The sequence below is a fragment of the Pseudorca crassidens genome, chromosome 7, assembly GCF_039906515.1.
Source record: "Pseudorca crassidens isolate mPseCra1 chromosome 7, mPseCra1.hap1, whole genome shotgun sequence".
Taxonomy (NCBI): domain Eukaryota; kingdom Metazoa; phylum Chordata; class Mammalia; order Artiodactyla; family Delphinidae; genus Pseudorca; species Pseudorca crassidens.
The window spans coordinates 52,122,421-52,141,666 of NC_090302.1; the positions used below are offsets into that span (position 1 = coordinate 52,122,421).

Sequence of the window (19,246 nt, forward strand, 5' to 3'; positions counted from 1 at the left end):
CCTCAGTAATCAAGGTAATTATATTTTATTGCAATATTTTAAAAAGTAAAAATTAATGCAAAAAAATCCATGATGAACAAATATCAATATTTTAAATAAAGACAGGATGTGGAAGGGGTGGAACTCCAGAGGATGGTAGCTGGTGTATCCCAGGCATTGTTGCCCCCAGGCAGCTTAGCAATGATTCCCAGGCCCCAAGGGCACTGATGTAGCGGAGTCCCTTGATTGCTAGGAATCCTGGGGGTTTGGGCAGGAGCCATCCCAACAACAACGAGTACGGAGAGATGGACAGAGGGGGCATCTGTAAAAATTTTTTGATGTCGAAAAACCCCTGGAGACCTTTGCGTAGCCATGGGTAGGAGCCCAGATAATGGTAGAAATGGGGCCTTACTTTTGGATAGATGTTTTATTTCAAATAAATAGAAATAAGGCACTTACTGCACTCACAGCTTTACTGTTGCAAATTCATACTGAGTACACTGCCTCCATCGGGAGCTTTGTCACTATCTTGAGTGAGGAATGGGAAGCTGAGATTCTTTATTTTCTCTCCCCAGTTCTGTATTGCCTTCCCTTCCCTATCACAAAGTCCACTCCTGTTATTAACCTGTGACTCACTGACCCTGGCTTTCATACGTTTAAAGATCTGGAAAGAGTATATAAAAAACCAAAGACATCCTCTGCTGCTTGCTTTCACATCCTTAAGATCTGACCTCTTTTTTTCAGGTCTCAGAATCGGCACCTTAATATGGGTTCTGCAAGGCAGCTTGACTTGACGGAACGGTCATGGGCCCCCTGAATGCTAGGCCTGACTCTGCTCTGAACGAGCTGTGTGAATGTGGATAAGTGAGTAACTTTCACTCTCTGACCCTCAGTTTCCTCATCTGTGCAGAGGGGCTTAAACTAGATGAGTCCTAAGGTTTCTCTCTGGCCCAACATTCCATGCATTCTAAGGATGATTTTATTTGTCACCGAAATGCGGATTTCCTGCCAGTTCACTTATGATCACTGTAAAACAGCCCAGCTCTGATCTTACTTCTCACCCTGTACTTTGGCATTGTAGTTTCCATTTTCAAAATCTGTTGGCCTTTAGGTGTCATCTGTGTTAAAATCAGATTCTTCACTCTCGGTTTCAAGATGCCAGCTTATCAAACGAAAATCTCTAACAAGGTCTTTGCTCTGCTTGAATGTAAACTTCGCTGAATGATAAAGCAGAAAAAGAAACCATAAGACTTTGGGCCAACCATAAACTAGTTTCCTCATCTGTGAAATAAAGAGGTTTTATTAGATGCTCTTTTAAGCCCTTTTCAGTTTTAAAATTCTAAATTACGTCAAGAAGCATGATGTTCTTAGATTCTGAATAAGTTTGATATCTTTTTTGTCCCAATCATCAGCTTTTAGAGTATTCCAAGTTTCTTCACCCATCGATTACCTACAGATTTACATAGAAGTATCAGCTTCTTAGTTCTTGCGTGGCCCACCAAATTTATGTAACTTGGTGTTTGACGAACACTGCTGTTTTATAAAGAGGTTGGGAGTTCCCCTAATCCATATTATTTTAAACATTTAAAAATCTGAAAAACTTTTTTTTTTTTTTTTTTTAAGTGTAAAGTGGTCATTCTAGCCACTACAGAAAAGAAAGCTGTGTATGTTCTCTACTTCATTTGCCAAAAGAACTGCATAGGCTTTATCATTCTAATGCTTGGGGACTGTGAGATTTGTCTTGTTTTAAAGACAATGGTGGAGGTCTCCTTGCTTCCTGGTGTGGTTTCACTGCCAGGTTCTGTGAGTACTTCTGGGTCACTGACCCAGCTCTGCAGTCTCTGGGGCTGCTGAAGGGGCCATTGGGGAAAGCAGGCACCTCCTGTTGAGTCATGGCTGTGTTGCTCTGTCCCACAGGACTTCAAGAATTTCTTTCTCTTAAGTGGTAGCATATCAGTTATACAGAAATGCACTTTAGGAAACAGTCTTCAGGAGGGTGCAGATAAGTTCCTACCGTCTTAATAGATCATCCCCAACTCACCCTTCAAGTCCCACTTCAGTGTGATAAGGCTAAAAATTGAGCTCTGGCACCGACACTCAGGGACAGAGTCAACATTCCAGAGGCTCTGCACATATGTACACATTCTGTGATAACGTGTGGACTTCTGTATGGAGTGAGGCTGAATTCAGAGAGATGACAGAGCTTATTAAAGTGGATAAAGTGAAAATTGTAACTTATGATGGTAAAAATACTGGCTTTAATACTACAGAATGCATAGAGGAAAAATGGCTTTTTAGTGCCGTCTTCTGTCATTAAGCAGCACTTTTTGAAGTGCAACAAAAAGAGACTTTAGAAAACATTATTCTAGAAATGCAGGAGTGATTACACTGTGCTGCACGGATTGGAGGATGTCAGTAGAGAGAAGCTTATAATTCTGTGACCTCTTACATCATTTTCATTATGCAGCATGAAGAAACTTAACTTTTTATGACAAGTCAAAATTGTTGCCAAAGAACAGTATTTAATAAACTCATTCTAAAACTCAATGTGACTAATAATAGGTGGCACTGTTAAGCTAGCAATATAGAGATATTAGATAAGCATTTTATTAGCTTTAGATAAAGGGTACCATGTTCATTGTAGGGAAGTTGGAAAAATATATCATTTCAGTAAAGTCATGTCAGTTTTATCAGTTGTAACTTTTGCAGTTAATAAAAAGCATTAGCAAGAGGTTATAGCAAATTCTGGATAAATTTTACTTAGAAAATCCATTTTCTAAAGTAATACAGAATCAGTGGTAACATTGGTATGAGAAACCTACTAAGAAATAAAACTCTGTTAGGAAAAAGTAGATAATCTTCAGACAGAGTTCCCAGCCAAAACAAAGCAACAAAATCAAACCACAAAACCCTGTTCCCAATAAGATAAAATAGTCCCATTTGACATTAAGTCATTTCTTGAACTGGCTATATTGATCAAGATTCATACGTTTAAAAATAACCTTACATCCTAATGTGTGTTTGACTTTTAGTTTAAAAATCTTATTAAATGTAAAATAAAAGGGACGATGGTGTGGAGACTCTTGAAGTCTTCGAGTTGAAACTTTCAGTGCTTGGATTCATTTTGCTGAATAGGAAGAGAGCAAGTTGGAGTGAGATTATATGTTTTCTTAATCCTTCTTATGGTTTTAGTAGCTATCTCTTCTGTAATGTTTTCTGCTGCCTTCTCTTTTGAAATACTGGCATGCCTTGAAGATATGATGGGTTCGGTTCCAGACCACTGCAATAAAGTGAATATTGCAGTAAAGTGAGTAAAGTGAGTCATTTTTCTCAGTGCATACAAAAGTTATGTTAACACTATATATATCTATATATTCCTTTTCAGATTCTTTTCCCATATAGGTTGTTACAAAATATTGAGTAGAGTTCCCTGTGCTACATAGTAGGTCCTTGTTGATTATCTATCTTATATATAGTAGTGTGTATATGTTACTCCCAAATTCCTAATTTATCCCTCCCCTCAACAGCTCCCCTTTGGTAACCATAAGTTTGTTTTCTGTATCTGTTTTCTGTTTTGTAAATAAGTTCATTTGTATCATTTTTTTTTAGATTCCACATATAAGTGATATCATATGATATTTGTCTTTGACTTCACTTAGTATGATAATCTCTAGGTCCATCCATGTTGCTGCAGATGGCATCATTTCATTCTTTTTTATGGCTAATTAGTATTCCGTTGTATATATGCACCACATCTTCTTTATCCATTCATCTGTTGATGGACATTTAGATTGCTTTCATGTCTTGGCTATTGTAAATATGTTGCAGTAAACACTAGGGTGCATGCATCTTTTCTAATTATGGTTTTCTCTAGATGTACGCCCAGGAGTGGGATCACTGGATCATATGGTAGTTCTATTTTTAGTTTTTTAAGGAAACTCCATACTGTTCCTCATAGTGGCTGTATCAATTTACATTCCTACCAACAGTACAAGAGGGTTCCCTTTCCTCCACACCCTCTCCAGTATTTATTGTTTGTAGAGTTTATGATCATGGCCATTCTGACTGGTGTGAGGTGATACCTCATTGTAGTTTTGATTTGCATTTTTCTAATTAGTGATGTTGAGCATCTTTTAATGTGCCTTTTGGTCATCTGTGTGTCTTCTTTGGAGAAATGTCTATTTAGGTTTTCTGCCCATTTTTTGATTTTTTTTGTGTGTGTGTGTTGTTTTGCTATTGAGCTGTTTGTATATTTTGGAGATTAATCCCTGTCGGTTGCATTGTTTGCAAATATTTTCTCCCATTCTGTAGGTTGTCTTTTCATTTTTCTTTATGGTTTCCTTTGCTGTACAAAAGCTTTTAATTAGGTTCCATTTGTTTATTTTTGTTTTTATTTCCATTACCCTAGGAGATGGATCCAAAAAGATATTACTGTGATTCATATCAGAGAGTCCTGCCTATGTTTTCCTCTAGGAATTTTATAGTATCTGGTCTTACATTTAGGTTTTTAATCCATCTTGAGTTTATTTTTGTGTATGGTGTTACAGAGTGTTCTAATTTCATTCTTTTACATGTAGCTGTCTGGTTATCCCAGCACCATTTATTGAAGACAGTGTCTTTTCTCCATTGTATATTCTTGCCTCTTTTGTCCTAGATTAATTGACCATAGGTGCATGGGTTTATTTGTAGACTTTCTATCCTGTTCCATTGATCTATATTTTTCTTTATGTGCCAGTGTCATTCTAATTTGACTAATGTAGCTTTGTAGTATAGTCTGAAGCTAGAGAGCCTGATTCCTCTAGCTCCATTTTTCTTTCTCAAGATCGCTTTGGCTATTCGGGGTCTTTTGTGTCACCATACAAATTAAAAAAAATTTTTTTCTGGCTCCGTGAAAAATGCCATTGGCAATTTGAGAGGGATTGCACCAGATCTGTAGATTTCCTTTTACTTATCCACAGTAATTAAAAATTCTTTCAAAGTCGGACTCAGTCCTCTCAAACTCTGCTGCTGCTTTATCAACTAAGTTTATGTACTATTCTAAATCATTTGTTGTTATTTCAACAATCTTCATAGCACCTTCCTTAGGAGTAGATTCCATTTTAAGAAACCACTTTCTTTGCTCATCCGTAAGAAGTAACTCTTCATACATTAAAATTTTACCTTGAGATTGCAGCAATTCAGCCACATCTTCAGGCTCCACTTTTAATTCTAGTTTTCTTGCTTTTTCCACCACATCTGCAGTTACTTCCTCCACTGAAGTCTTGAACCCCTCAGAGTCGTCCGTGAGAGTTGGAGTCAACTTCTTCCAGATCCCTGTTAATGTTGATATTTTGACCTCTTCCCATGAATCACAAACGTTCTTAATTCACCATCTAGAACGGTGAATCTTTTCCAGAGGTTTTCAATGTACTTTGTCCAGATCCATCAGAGAAATCACTATCTATGGCAGCTAGAGCCTTATAAAATCTATTTCTTAAATAATAAGACTTGAAAGTCAAGATGACTCCTTGATCCATGGTCTACAGTATGGATGTTGTATTAGCAGTCATGAAAACGTTGCTAATCTTGTTATACATCTTGATCAGAGCTCTTGGGTGACAAGATGTCAGTAATAATTTGAAAGAAATCTTTTCTGAGCCGTTGGTCTCAACAGTGGGCTTAAAATATTCAGTAAACCATGTTGTCAACACATGTGCTGTCATCCAGGCTTTGTTGTTCCATTTATAGAGCACAGGTAGAGTAGAGGTAGCATCCTTCTTAAGGGCTAGGATTTTTCAGAGTGGTCAATGAGCAGTGACTTCAACTGAAAGTTGTCAGCTGCATTAGCCCCTAAAAAAGAGGGTCAGCCTGTCCTTTGAAGCTTTGAAGCCAGGCATTGACTTCTCCTCTCTAGCTATGAAAGTCCTAGATGGCATCTTCTTCCAATGCAAGGCTGTTTCATCAGCATTGAAAATCTGTTGCTTAGTGTAAACACCTTCATGAATTATCTTAGCTAGATCTTCTGCATCATCTCCTGCAGCTTTTGCATCAGCACTTGCTGCTTCATGTGGCACTTTTATGTTATGGAGATGACCTCTTTCCTTAAACCTCATGGAACAACCTCTGCTAGCTTCCTCACATCTTTCAGCCTTCATGGAATTGAAGAGAGTTAGGGCCTTTCTCTGGATTAGGCTTTGGCTTAAGGGAATGTTATGACTGGTGTGGTCTTCTATCCAGACCATTAAAACATCCTCCATATTAGCAATAAGGCTGTTTCACTTTCTTATGATTCATGTTTTCAATGGAGTAGCACTTTTAATATCCTTCAAGAACTTTTCTTTGCACCTGTAACTTGGCTAACTCTTTGTCACCAAGAGGCCTAGCTTTCATCCTGTCTCAGCTTTCAATATACCTTCCTCACTAAGCTTAATCATTTCTAGCTTTTGATTTAAAATGAGAGATGTACAACTCTTCCTTTCACTTGAACACTCAGAGCCCACTGTAGGGTTATTACTTCAGTATTGCTGTGTCTTAGGGAAGGGGGAGACTTGAGGAGAGGGAGAGAAATGGTGGAATGGCTGGTAGGTGGAGCAGTGAGAACACAATTTATTGATTAAGTTTGCCATCTTATTTGGATGGGGTTTGTGGCACCCCAAGTCAATTACAACAGTAATATCAAACATCACTGATCATAGATTATCATGACAAATATAACAATAATGAGCATATTTGAAATGTTGTGAGAATTACCAAAATACGACAGAGACATGAACTGAGCAAATGTTGTTGGAAAAATGGTGCCCATAGACTTGCTTAACACAGAGTTGCCACAAACCTTTGGTTTGTAAAACACACAATATCCATGAAGCACAATAAAGCAAAGTTCAGTACAATGAGGTAAAGGGAGAAAATACTGTATCGTTCATGTTGAACAAACCAGGCAGAAAGAAGCCATGAGAGAAACATTCTCCAAGGAGTAGCAGCTGCTGACCTGCATCGGCCCATTCTGGGATTCCTGACCTTGACTGTGACATCTGGGGTTGGCCCAGTCCAGCTATGCATACATAACACCTGGAGTGATATCTTTAATGTGGAACTTTTTGAAAATTAGCAAAAGAGGCGTTATGGTCTGGTGAAGCCATCAGCAAAGTGCGCTCCCAGACCACGCCCACCAGAATCATCTGGGGGGTGCTTGAGATCCTGGACTCCACCACAATCCCACTGAATCTGAAACTCGGGGGGTGTGGTCTGAGAGCCTGCAATTTTCACAAGATCCCCAGATAATCTGTACTGGCTTTTGAAAGTGTCTGCTCTTGTAGTTAGTTTCAATATCTCTGGGTTCAGATCCTGGTTCTGTCCCCCTTTATGTGACCTAGAAGAGCTCTTTAAGCTCTCTGAGTCCAACTTTCCTTCTCCATGAATTAGGAATAACGATGGTACCCGCTTCCTAGGGTCCTGTTGAGAAATGAGATAGGCTTTGAAGCACTTGCTGCAGTACCTGGTACCTATGAAACATTCATAAATTTGAAAAGTTATTCTTACCATTATTTTTAAAAATTGTATAAAGGATGGCAGAATCTCCACTCTGATTAGAGAGCAACATAGAATGTTTGTTTATTGGAGTGAATACTAACTATACAGTAGATTCTGATATTAAATTATAGCACCTCTTTACTAAAGGGGTTAAAGCAATGGTCACTTCTCTAGCTTTGCCTGCACTTTTCTTGTCCCAGATTTTGCTAACATTCTTTTGGCTGCTCTGTTTGGTTCTTGTTTCTCAAAGGCAAGGGTGTAGCCCTCTTTGGCTGGTTTTAAGGCCATTGCTCCTGAGTTTCTGCTTTTGAACCGTTTCCAAGGGGAGTCTTCAGCAGATGATTTACAAAGAGGGCTTTGATGCTCTCTAGCTTGTCCTGCAAAACGCTGTCCGTTTCCCTTAGCTGTTAACCCTGGTGGCCTTTGAGAGCACGGCCCTGCAGCTGTCTCTCTCCAGTCACTCTCCTGTCCCAGCCTGCAGCCTCTCTTTGCTGTGCTCAGCTTTCTCTGCTGACCACAGCCTTTCTGGGATGGTTACAGGATCCCCATTTTCTGAGACTGGTGGGACAAATCACTTTCTTGTGGGCATTTGAACAGCAAAGGGATTCCTCATTGCAAACACGGTGACGTTTTCTGGATAACACCAGTAAATATCATACATACTCCCTTCTTCCCATAGATTATTTTCTTAACTGTTTATATTAGTTGATGTTTAGGGGTTGTTAATGGTGAAGAATCACTGATTCTGAAGGCTAGAAGGGTTCTTGAGTCATAACTTATTTGTCTCTTTTCCAGAAAATATTTTAGGACAAAACCAAGTACAGTCTGGGTGACTTGAAAAGAATTGGCATTTACTTCTCACAGTTCTGGAGGCTGGGCTGTTCCAGATCAGGGTACCAGCAGAAGACCTAGTGCTGGTGAAAGCCCTCCACCTGGTTTGTAGACGACTGTTTTCTCATTCTCACCTGGCAGAGAGGGGGTTGGGGGGAAAACCTTTCTCTCCTCTTTTAACAAAGGCACTCGTCCCATTATGATCTAATTACCTCCCAAATGCCCCTCCTCTAAATACCATCACATTGAGGATTTAGACTTCAACATACGAATTCTGGGGAGAAACAAACTTTCAGTCTATGGCCTGTGCTGCAGCTACCGTGAGAGTTTATCAGAGACTTTCGTTGTATAACTTGCAAAGCCAGGGCACTTCCAGTCTTGTAGTTCGGTTTGTGGTAAAAGAACAGGCGCTCAAGGCTCGTGGTACAGATTGGAGTGAAAGGGCAGAACATGCCTCAAGTCCTGGGCTCACTCAGTTGAGGGGGCGCTGCAGGTCCTCGTGGAGCCACAGCGAGGGGAGCAAAAGGACAACAGATGTCTTTGGCCGGAGATGCCAGGAGGCAAACAGGCTCTGAGAGAGTGGGAGGGAGTGCGTTCACTTTTGCCAGAGGATGGAGCTTCTGAGACTAAGTCCCACATAAGGCGGCTGTGCGCACGGACAGACTCAGGCCCAACAGAGATTGGTAGATACTTCCAAGCCAGGTACTGCTTTTGACACTTCTTCTTCTATCACCTTGAGCTTCTCCAGGTTGTACCAATCAGTAAGCCCCCTCCTCTGCATAACTGAGCGTCCTGGGAACCAGAATAATCCCAAGGTTCCTTGAGGAATTTAGGATTGGAGCTGGGAGAGCTGGAAGGTCTGAAGGAGATTCCATGAGGCTGAGATTCCATGAACAGAGGCCCCTGTATTCCCTGGGAACTCTGTGCCACTTGGGACAGGGTGGCAGCATGGCAGGGTGGTAAGAACATTTGAATTTGGGGTTCAAAAAATCTGGAATCAATTCCAGGCTCCACTGTGCGTTTAGGAAGTACACAGTGCCCACAACTAGCGTTTGTTAAATGTCTGTGTCAGTCACTGATCAGGTATTCACACCTGCAAGTATTAACTTACAAGTATTTTTAAGTATTTAAGAGTATGCTATGAGGTTGATATTATTAACTTCATTTCACAGATGAAAAGTTAGGCACAGAGGGGTTAAGTAACTTGCCTAAGGTCACACAGCAAAGACTGGAACCCAGGGAATGTGCCTTCAGCACCTTTGCTCTTAACCAGTAAGCTCACCTATTTCTGTTTCTTTATCTGTCAAGTGAGGTTAACAATAGCTTCTTTAGTGTTGGGAAGATGAAATTTTCAATGAGATGGCAACAGATGAAGCACCCTTCTTTGCCTGGGTCACCAGGTTAGCAGTGCTCAACCGCCAACAGCTGCAGTTCCTCTCTTCCTTTTTCATGTTATGCAGGACCACTCCCTGTTCTGGACAAAGCTGGAGCCTCTCGTCTCGCATATGTCCAGTCCTCCTGTCCTCCCCTGGGCTGCCTGCTGCCCTTCTGTTTGCACTTGGAGCTGCAGCATCCCTCTCCCCATTTCTATACTCGTCCATAACTCCTTACGGTTCTGAGTATGAGGCTTATTTTACACGACATCCTTTCAAGCAGTCTGCTTCCTGGCCGCGTCTCTAAGGCACCTTAATCTCCTGCATAATGCTTCTCGATATCACACTGTAGGGATTACTGCTGGGAAGAGCATCTCTCTTTGTGTGGCTTCTTGCTGATTTCTCTTTCAGGGACCATCCCATTCCTGACCTTTTTCTGGTGCCCCTTTCCCACTTCTAGTGGCCTACCTGAAGCCTACCTTATTTTTGCCACTGCTCTAGCTGTACCCCAGCAGCCCCTGCGGTATCTGAGACTCCTTTAGAGAAGGCTCCCTAGCTCCCAACGTCCGTAGCCAGGGTGTCTCTGTCACTGTCCTGGAGAGGGCCCTTCCTGGTTAATTTCCACTGGCCACTAACTGCATTACCTGTGGTTCCGGGCCTTCTGGCTTCCAAATGGGCTCGGTCAGTGGGAGGCTCCGGTAACAGGTGGAGAGTGGTGCGCTAGCTGCCGCCCTCCCTCTGTGACAGGCCCTGCATCTCAAGGGGCTCCAGTGACATTATCTCCTCCTCTTCAGCCCCTGAGGTGCCCATGCCTGCTGGTCTCTGGGTGTCTCCCCACCCTTATTTGTTCCTTCAACCTTGCCCTCACCGTTACATGTAGTCCCTCATGAATATCTCATTTCAGTGACATGGGATAAATTCTGTGCCCATTTGGGACACTACAGACATGCGTGACTAGAACCAGAAGGCCACTGGGCAGTCTCTTTTATCATGCTCACCTACACAAGCATAATTCTTACTCTGTTGAGTGAAAAGATGAAATTTACAAGAATAACACACTGTCTGCAAGTTGTTGGCTCTCTCTTTACTGTTAGAAACAAAGATGATTCTTTATCAGGGCCTGATGGAGAGCACAGTTCAGTAGAGAAAGTTCTGGTCAGTAGGGAGCGTTGCTTTGGATGACAAACTTGTTTTCCTCTTTTTTTTCTTTTGTTATTAAAAAAATATTCTGACCATGTGACTTCGGGCAAATCATAAATCTCTTAACCTCAGTTTTCTTGTTGAAAATTAAGAAGCCACTGAATTTATGACGTCAACATTTGCCTTTAGCTCTAGAAAGGTAAGTAGCAGGAGAAAGGCTGCTCCCTGGAACGTTGAGAATTGGCTGGGGGTCTGAGCAACAGGTAGAGGCTGCCTGATGCATTTCCCCATCTGCCCCTGATTTCAACCTCTGGTGTTTCTACTTCATCGCTGAGCACCCCTGACTCGGATCTGATTTCTTTGCTGCACTTGTTTCCCCCTGGTTGATGAGCCCAGTCGGGACACTGGGCTGTGCACTGGCTTCCCCCACTGGGGAAGGAAGGACCAGTACCCTTTCCTGAGACAACCACGCAGCAGCAGTTGGGGTCTTGCTGGGAGAACTGACCTCTTTCAGGGATTGACTTCAGGGATAAATTCATGGTGCCCTTAGAAGAGAATAAAGGAGAAGGTTGTAGATTAAAAGCCCAAACCGCATTTCTCTTGGCTTTCCTTGTTCCAGTGTGGATTTGGAGAAGGAAGGAAGGAAGGAAAGAAGGAGGGAGGGAGGGAGGGAGGAAGGAAGGAAGGGGAATTATAGAGTGATTTCTCTGTGTCAGGCAGTGTGCTAAGAAACTAACATGTAAATCCTTTATAACATATAAATCTCATCTAATCCTTGCAGGCACAGATGGTGAAACTGAGGCTAAGAGGAATATGGTACATTGCAAAAGGACGCATGGTTGATAAATATCTCACTTGTGTCCGTGCCAAAGGAGTAGGCCTATCTTTTTCAGTTTGATTGAATCATAAAGTTATTTCTCATCTTCCCAGACTTTGCATGTAAAATGGTCCTTACTTCCCCACAAAGTTTAAGAGAGATGGGATGTTTCATTTATGCTTGTCTTTGGGCCTGCTTTGGTTCAAGTTTACTTCCTCTTTTCTATTCTGAATTCTATTTCTGGTCTTTTGCCACCTGGAAGATCACTCAGGTATCCGCTAGTTTTACTTCCCTGCTTACTGGCTGTCTTTGTGCTTTTTCAGAAATTGCTATACTAAGGCAGAGACAAGGAATGAGAGAAACAATAGGAAAGGTTTCCCAGCAACGCAGGGTTATATGGAAATGCCTCTTTGTGGCGGGAACCCAGAGGAGAAATGTCTCTGCCCTATGGGTCATGGCCAAAGCCACTCTGCCAGTAACCCAACACCTTTCCCACCTCCGGTGGGCAGACCATGTTAGCTTTTTACTCAAGATAACATCGCTCACCTTGACAAAGTCAAATCTCTTATTTCCATTTTCTCTCAGCCCTCACATTCTTGTCCACACTCATAATATCATTGCTAGCTCCTTCATCTAGCAGTTGTTAAAATACTTTCTAACTGCTTTAATTTGAAGAGTTGAGCCAAACATTTATAACCACTCCTCAGGGAAATTATGGGCCATTTGTAATAGAAAAAAAATTTTTTTCTTTTCTATCTCCAGTGCTAAAATGGAATCATCTCTCACTGAGCTGGGTGACAACTGTGCACTGGAAGAATTTGAGTTCAATATATACCAGGGGCAGGAATAACTCAAGTATGTTTACAAAATACCCTGTGGGTTATTTGCTTTCAAATGGTCTCATCTAAACATAATTACAGTAAACTCACACTTTCTGTATCTCGTGATGGAAACTGTTGATATTTCATGCAGAGCATGTTTGAAACAGTTGGCCCCAACAAGCTTTTCAAGTTCTTGTTTGTTTATATTTATTTTTCTGTTCCAAGAGGGACAGAAGAAAGAATGAAACTCACCTTCCCTCATTTGTAAAATTGAGAGAGGAACATGAAGAAATTGCCAGAATAAGAGTCAGGCCATATATGTATTTTCTTTTCATTCACTTGCTTGTTTTTGTCTCTTCCCTCTCACCTCCCCCCACCCCAATTCTGCCAGTTACTAGCTCATGTGTCCTTCGGTGAGTTGCTTAACCTCTCTGAACTTAGTTCTCTGATGGTTGTACGATCTCATTTTGTAAACAGCTATACTTCAATAAAATTAAAAAAATATATATATATATGATAGAAAAAAAAGGAACGATGCTCTCAACTGGAGGTCCAGTTTGTCCCCCCGGGGATGTTTGGCAGTGTCTGGAGGTATTTTTGGTCGTCACCACTGGTTGTGTGGGAGTGCTACTAGCGTCTAGTGGATAGAGGCCAGGGGTGCTGCTAAACATCCTGTTGATCCAATGCACAGGACAGCCCCACAGCAAAGAACTATCCAGTACCAAATGTCAGTAGTGCCGAGGTTGGGCATCTCTGCTTTAGAGGGTGTGGTGGGGAGAAATGTTAGAGTTAAGTGCTTTTCTTGTAAAATGTTTAGAACACATATAAAGTGTTATTAGAGCTTCTTCCAGACGTGGGTGCTAATCCTGACCCAGGTTAGTATCCAGCATGTCCTAAGCAGCATTTAAATTCAGGGACTCCATTTCTTTACTATTAAAATGCATGGGGCTTCATGATCTCCAAGATCCTTTCTGTCTCTGAGAATCTACATGGGAAAAGGATTATATGGTACAGGGGCCCAAAGTTGACAAAATCGATAGTTGCTAATTTCAGCATGTTTTAGCCCTCATGCAGATCACTGACCTGAATCTTTTCTCTCCAGATAAACCTGAGATTTGCTAACAGGCAGGAGACAAAGAATTCTCAACTTTGCCCCTCTAATAGGCAGAGAAGATTTTTCTGTGGCCATGTTCCCTTTCGTACCACGTAGAATAATGCCAATGTTGAGCGCTTGCCTGGTGCCAGGCACTTGAATACCTACTGTGTGCCAGGCCCTACCCTTGTGCTCTAGCTACAAGGTCTCATTTCATCATGACAGCATGCCTGAACTGTGGGTATTATTGCTCCAATTTTACAAATGAGAAAAATGAGGCTCAGAGAGGCCAAGTAACTTGTCTGAAGTCACACAGCTAATGAGTCATCAAATTGATAAAAAATACAAAACTTGACTGTTTTCCATTTCTCTATAGTTGTACTCAAGGTGCTCATTTCAATGAAATTGCAATGGAGGATTAAAGAACGGTAAAAAGAGTACCAAGAAAACAGATGAAAGCCCTACCATTCTGTAAAGTTTCATGTTCTGCAGGCAGATGTGGACACTGGAAAAGAGACTCTTGCAGTAAATGTTGCCATCAGCCGAAGCTGTCTGAGAGCAGTGAAAGCTCAGATAAGTGGCTCTCTCTGCTTTCTTTCAAGTAATAAATAAAATAGCTGCTGTGGATAGGGTTAGGGCAGAGCTCCAGGTACTACTAGTGATAACATTATTGATAATAATTGAGAAAACAATGGTAACACTAAAGAACTGTTGGTTTTTTTCAAGGTTTTGCCAATTATTTTATTCTTTTAATCCATGACTTCATTATATTCTTATTTATTCTTTTTTAAATTGAAGTGTAGATGTTATACAGTATTATTTAAGTTACAGGTATACAATATAGTGAGTCACAATTTTTAAAGTTTATACTCCATTTATAGTTAGTATAAAATATTGGCTGTATTCCCCATGTTGTAAAATGTATCCTGTTGCTTATTTATTTTATGCCTAATGGTTTGTAACTTTTAATCCCTACTCCTATCTTGTCCCTCTCCTCTTCCCTCTCCCCACTGGTAACCGCTAGCTCTCTATATCTGTGAATCTGCTTCTTTTTTCTTGTATTTTTTAGATTCCACATATAAATGATACTATATAGTATTTGTCTTCCTCTGCATGACTTATTTCACTTAGCATAATGCCCTCCAAGTCCATCCATGTCGCTACAAATGGCAAAATTTCACCTTTTTTGTGGCTGAGTAGTATTCCATTGCGTATATGTGCTACATCTCCTTTATCCATTCTTCTGTTGGTAGACACTTAGGTTGCTTCTGTATCTTGGTAATTGTAAATAATGCTGCTATTGACTTCATTGTATTCTACTGAATAACAGTGATGAACACTGCCTCTAGGTTTCTGGATTCTGTCTTTAAACATGGCACATAAGAATACGGATTTCAGATGATGATTGAATGGGGTTTGGGATATATAGGAATGGCTTATTCTCCTTTGAGGACAGCAGCTCATCTTCTCCATCAGTGGCTGCCCCTGGGGACCTTTGAAAAGTTCTAATGCCCAGGCTATACCCAGGCCAATTATATCAGTCTCTGGGAGGGACCCCATTAGTAATTCTTACCACTCCCCTGTGATCCCAACAGGTAGTCAAGTCTGAGAGCCAGCGCTCTGTATTAGTGGCCTTTAAACTCCTGTGTGTATCAGAATAACCTGGAGGACTTGATAAAAACACAGGGACCCACCCCTCCTCCGTCAGTGAGCTGGGGGCCTCCAGGTTCTTTGTAAACTCCTAGGTGACTCAAGTAAATACCATAGTTGAGAATCATCACTTATTTCACTCCTTTTTAGAGTTTATTTTTAAAATGAGAAAGTGACCTTATTCCAAGATGAGGAAATTGGCCTAGGTTAAAAACTGTATGCACATGGGTGTGTTGTGGGTCCACAAGACTCTTATTGGGCTGTGAGCCAGCCATCAGTCTACTCCCCATATCTTTTAGATGCCATCCTTGGCTTCTTCAGCCCTTTCTTTCTAGATCCTTCCTGACCATGGCCCCTAGTCCAATTTGGAAACATCTCTCTGTTCTAGTTTGAAAATACAGTAAATTTGTTGTTTATAAATACAGTTTATCCATGATACATATTGATACTTGGTTCATAGGAGATATGACAGTTGCTTAGTTACGAACTTAAAGTAAGGCCACTGCCTGTAGACATTTGTATTGGTTGGGGTTCTCCACGGAAAAGAAGCCAATAAGATGGATATATATATGGCATAAAATTATAGTTAATATATATTAAATATATTTATATGTATTTGTTATGAGGAATTGGCTGGTGTGATTATAGAAGCTGAGATCTGTTGTCTGCAAGCGGGAGACCCAGGAAATCCAGTGATGTAATTCAGTCTGAGGGCAGGAGAAGATGAGATGTCCCAGCTCAACAGCAGCAAAAAAGGGGCAAATTCCTCCTTCCTCTACTTTTTGTTCTATTCAGTCCTCAGTGGATTGGATGACGCCCACCCACGCTGGGGAGGGCAATCTACTTTACTGAGTCCACCAATTGAAACGCCAGTTTCATCTGGAAACACCTTCACAGACACACCCAGAAATAATTTTTAATCAGGGTAACCTATGTCCAATCAAGTGGACAAATAAAATTGACCATCACAGCACCTTACACCTAAGTTTACTTCTGGTTGTTCCCACAGCATTTGATGCCTTCTGACCTGCCAATACCTCTAAAAGAGCCTCTGTTCTTGTTGCAAAAATTCCCACATTCTAGAAACACCTCCCCAACCTCCCAGGATTTGTATAGTAATGTGCCTCACAGGGCTCTCTGAGAATAAAGATCTGAATCCCTAAAGCTCAAATTAAGTATATTATGGACATAATTTAGTCCATAGCAGGTTGGCTGCCCATTCATAAACTTCTGGGTTGCTGGGAGAGGGGACTTTACTAGGCTTATTCCACACCATGTTTGGATCTTCTAAAATAGGGGTCCCCAACCCCTAGGCCGCACAGCAAGAGGTGGGCAGCGGGCGAGCAAGTGAAGCTTCATCTGCCGCTCCCCAGCGCTCACATTACCACCTGAACCATCCCCCCTTCCCCCTGTCCGTGGAAAAATTGTCTTCCATGAAACCAGTCCCTGATGCCAAAAAGTTGGGGACAGCTGTTTAAACCCATAATTCAGAATTTGCCTTTCCTCTGCTGAGAGCCCTGAACTGGTTTTCTGGCTCTCCTAGGGTGAAAGCCAACTTTCTGACATAGTTTGCAAGGCCCTTCAACATCTGGCCCTTACTGCTCTTCCCCTGATTCACTGTGCTTCAGCTACCCTGGCTTCCTTCCTGCTTTTTTGAACACACAACCATAATTCCGCCTCAGGGCCTTTGCGCTGATTCTTCCCTTTGCCTGGAGCACTTTTCTTCCAGATACCCACATATCGTTTTCCTCCTTTAAGTGTTTGCTCAAATATTACCTTTACACCTAGACCTAACCTGATAACCCTGTTTCAAATTACTACCTGCCTCTCTGGTTGGCACTGATCATCCCACTTACCCTGCTTCATTTTCCTCCATAACACCAGAGTCTAGTAAACACATATTTACTTGTTCATTTTCTTTATTGCCTGTCTATCCCCTTTAGCATCATAAGCTGCATGGGGGCAGGGATTTTTGTCTGTTTGGTTCAAGGTTGTTTTCCCAAGGTCTAGATTCTAGATAGGGCATGGCACGTGATCGGTATTAATAAATATCTATTGACTGAAATGCTAATAATACATACATTTTCTTGCTGAGACAGAAAGAGGAGGCCCTGGAGCTGTGGTAGACCTGGAATTGCCCTGTTAAATGGTTTTCACTCCCAGTTAAATGCTTTCTGTCTGGTTGTGCTCCACTTTGAAGTAACTGAAATAAGCCTCAGATACAGAATCAACCTTACTGAAGTGTTTATTCAATCCCCCAAATGAACTGCATGTTCCCAAACATCTCCCCACCGACCTGCCAATTGCCCCAAATAGTCATTCAAGCATATTTGTCCAAGGGAAACTATCTTGCTGAGAAAACCAATAGTGAACATAATGATAGACATTTGTTCTGTGTTCGCCACTTGCCAAATACTGGACTCTGCACTAGTTAGTATTAGCTCATTTCATTTTTCTCATAACCTTATATGAGTAGGGATTATTATTATACCCGTGATTTGGTTGAGGGACTGAGTCTGAGTGTGTGGAGGCAGACTGGGGCTTGTTTGGGAGAAAAGCATCCAGGGGAAGGAGTGGTAAGTTGAAGGTTTAGAGGGAAGGGAGGCTGCAGTGTATTGGAGGTCCTAGAAGGCATCCAAATGGTGGGAGTGGCGAGTGCACGTTGAGTGCACTCAAGCTGAAGATGGGGGACTCCTAGTTGTAAATACTTTAGGTCCATCACCTTGGAAATTCTTATACATATATTTTGGTTGCTATTGATGTTTCACCAATCTTTAGATTCTGAAATGCATGAAATTCTTGTTATCATTGTAGTTGTTCCACCACGTTAGGAACTTGGTCAGTTGTTTTCACCTAAAGTGCTAGTGTTTTTCTGTGCACCTCTAAAAGCAGGGAAATGCAGCCTTTCTTGCTGCATTAAACAATGTGTTCACCCTCCCCCTACGCTCATAACTTTGTTTTTGCTGATTATCAGAGACCTTTGTTTTATAAACCAACGTTATATAATTCGTAGTTACTATTCTGCTTGACTCTGCTCCCAAGTCTTAAAATGCAACCTGGTGTCACAGAAGTTTACGTAATAACCTATTTATTAGGATTATTACATCACTCTAAGATCAAGTAGGAAAACTAAAGGGGATGGATTTTACTTGATTGCAAATGTCTAAAACAGGGATGAGTTGGAAAAAAAAACCCCACGAAACCTAAGTCAGTTAAAAAATACCATTTATGTAAATAAAGTCTTTCTAGGTTTTTGTTTACTTATAGCAAAGGCGTTTTTGCTGTATGAGATGTATTGATATTTAAGTTTACATATATTTTATTGTTATAAGTTAGCAATTTGTTTAGAAAGATAGGACAAAATATAAAGTAGCACAGGACAAATACAAAAAGTTTACAAAATTGCAACCATATTGCAAGCTGAAAACATAATTCGTTGTTATACTCCAGAAGATATTATCAGGCTTCACAAAATTAACGTGATGGCAGAATTTTTATGTCAACTATTAGGAAGTCAGTTCTCCAGATTCACTTATTCATTCACTTAGCAAATACTGAATGTCAATCATGTGCCAGGAGGTGTTATAGACACTGGAGATACAACAGTGAGCAAAACAGATTTTGCTGATGTCGAGTTTACATTGTAGTGGAGAGAAACAGGCAATAAACAAACCAGTAAATATAAATACAGATGAAGTGTCAGATGGCAATAATTTCTAAGAAAATGGCTGATGACAGAGTGATGTGAGTTGAGGTGGCTGTGGCTATGAAAGGTATATCTCAAAGGGCAAAAATCAGATTACCACCAAGTGGCTGATAACACAGCTGACAGAGTACCCTGTAGTGTCTGGTAGCTCATTACAAGTCTTGTGACTTCTGTTTTATTTTTATCTCAAACTCAGTGCTACCCTTGGCTATATGATATTTTCTGAGCTCCAGTTTATTCATTTGTAAAAGGAGAGGGCTGTACGACTGGGTCTTTGAGACCCTCTCTGGATGTAATTTCTGACTCCATCTGAAATGGAATGAA

The 19,246-nt window shown here is 41.1% G+C and overlaps 1 pseudogene; it reads left to right on the forward strand.

Moving 5' to 3' along the window:
- Positions 1-351: 351 nt before the first annotated feature.
- On the forward strand, positions 352-2,296 carry LOC137228352 (transcription initiation factor IIA subunit 2 pseudogene; annotated as a pseudogene).
- The last annotated feature ends 16,950 nt before the right edge of the window (positions 2,297-19,246 follow it).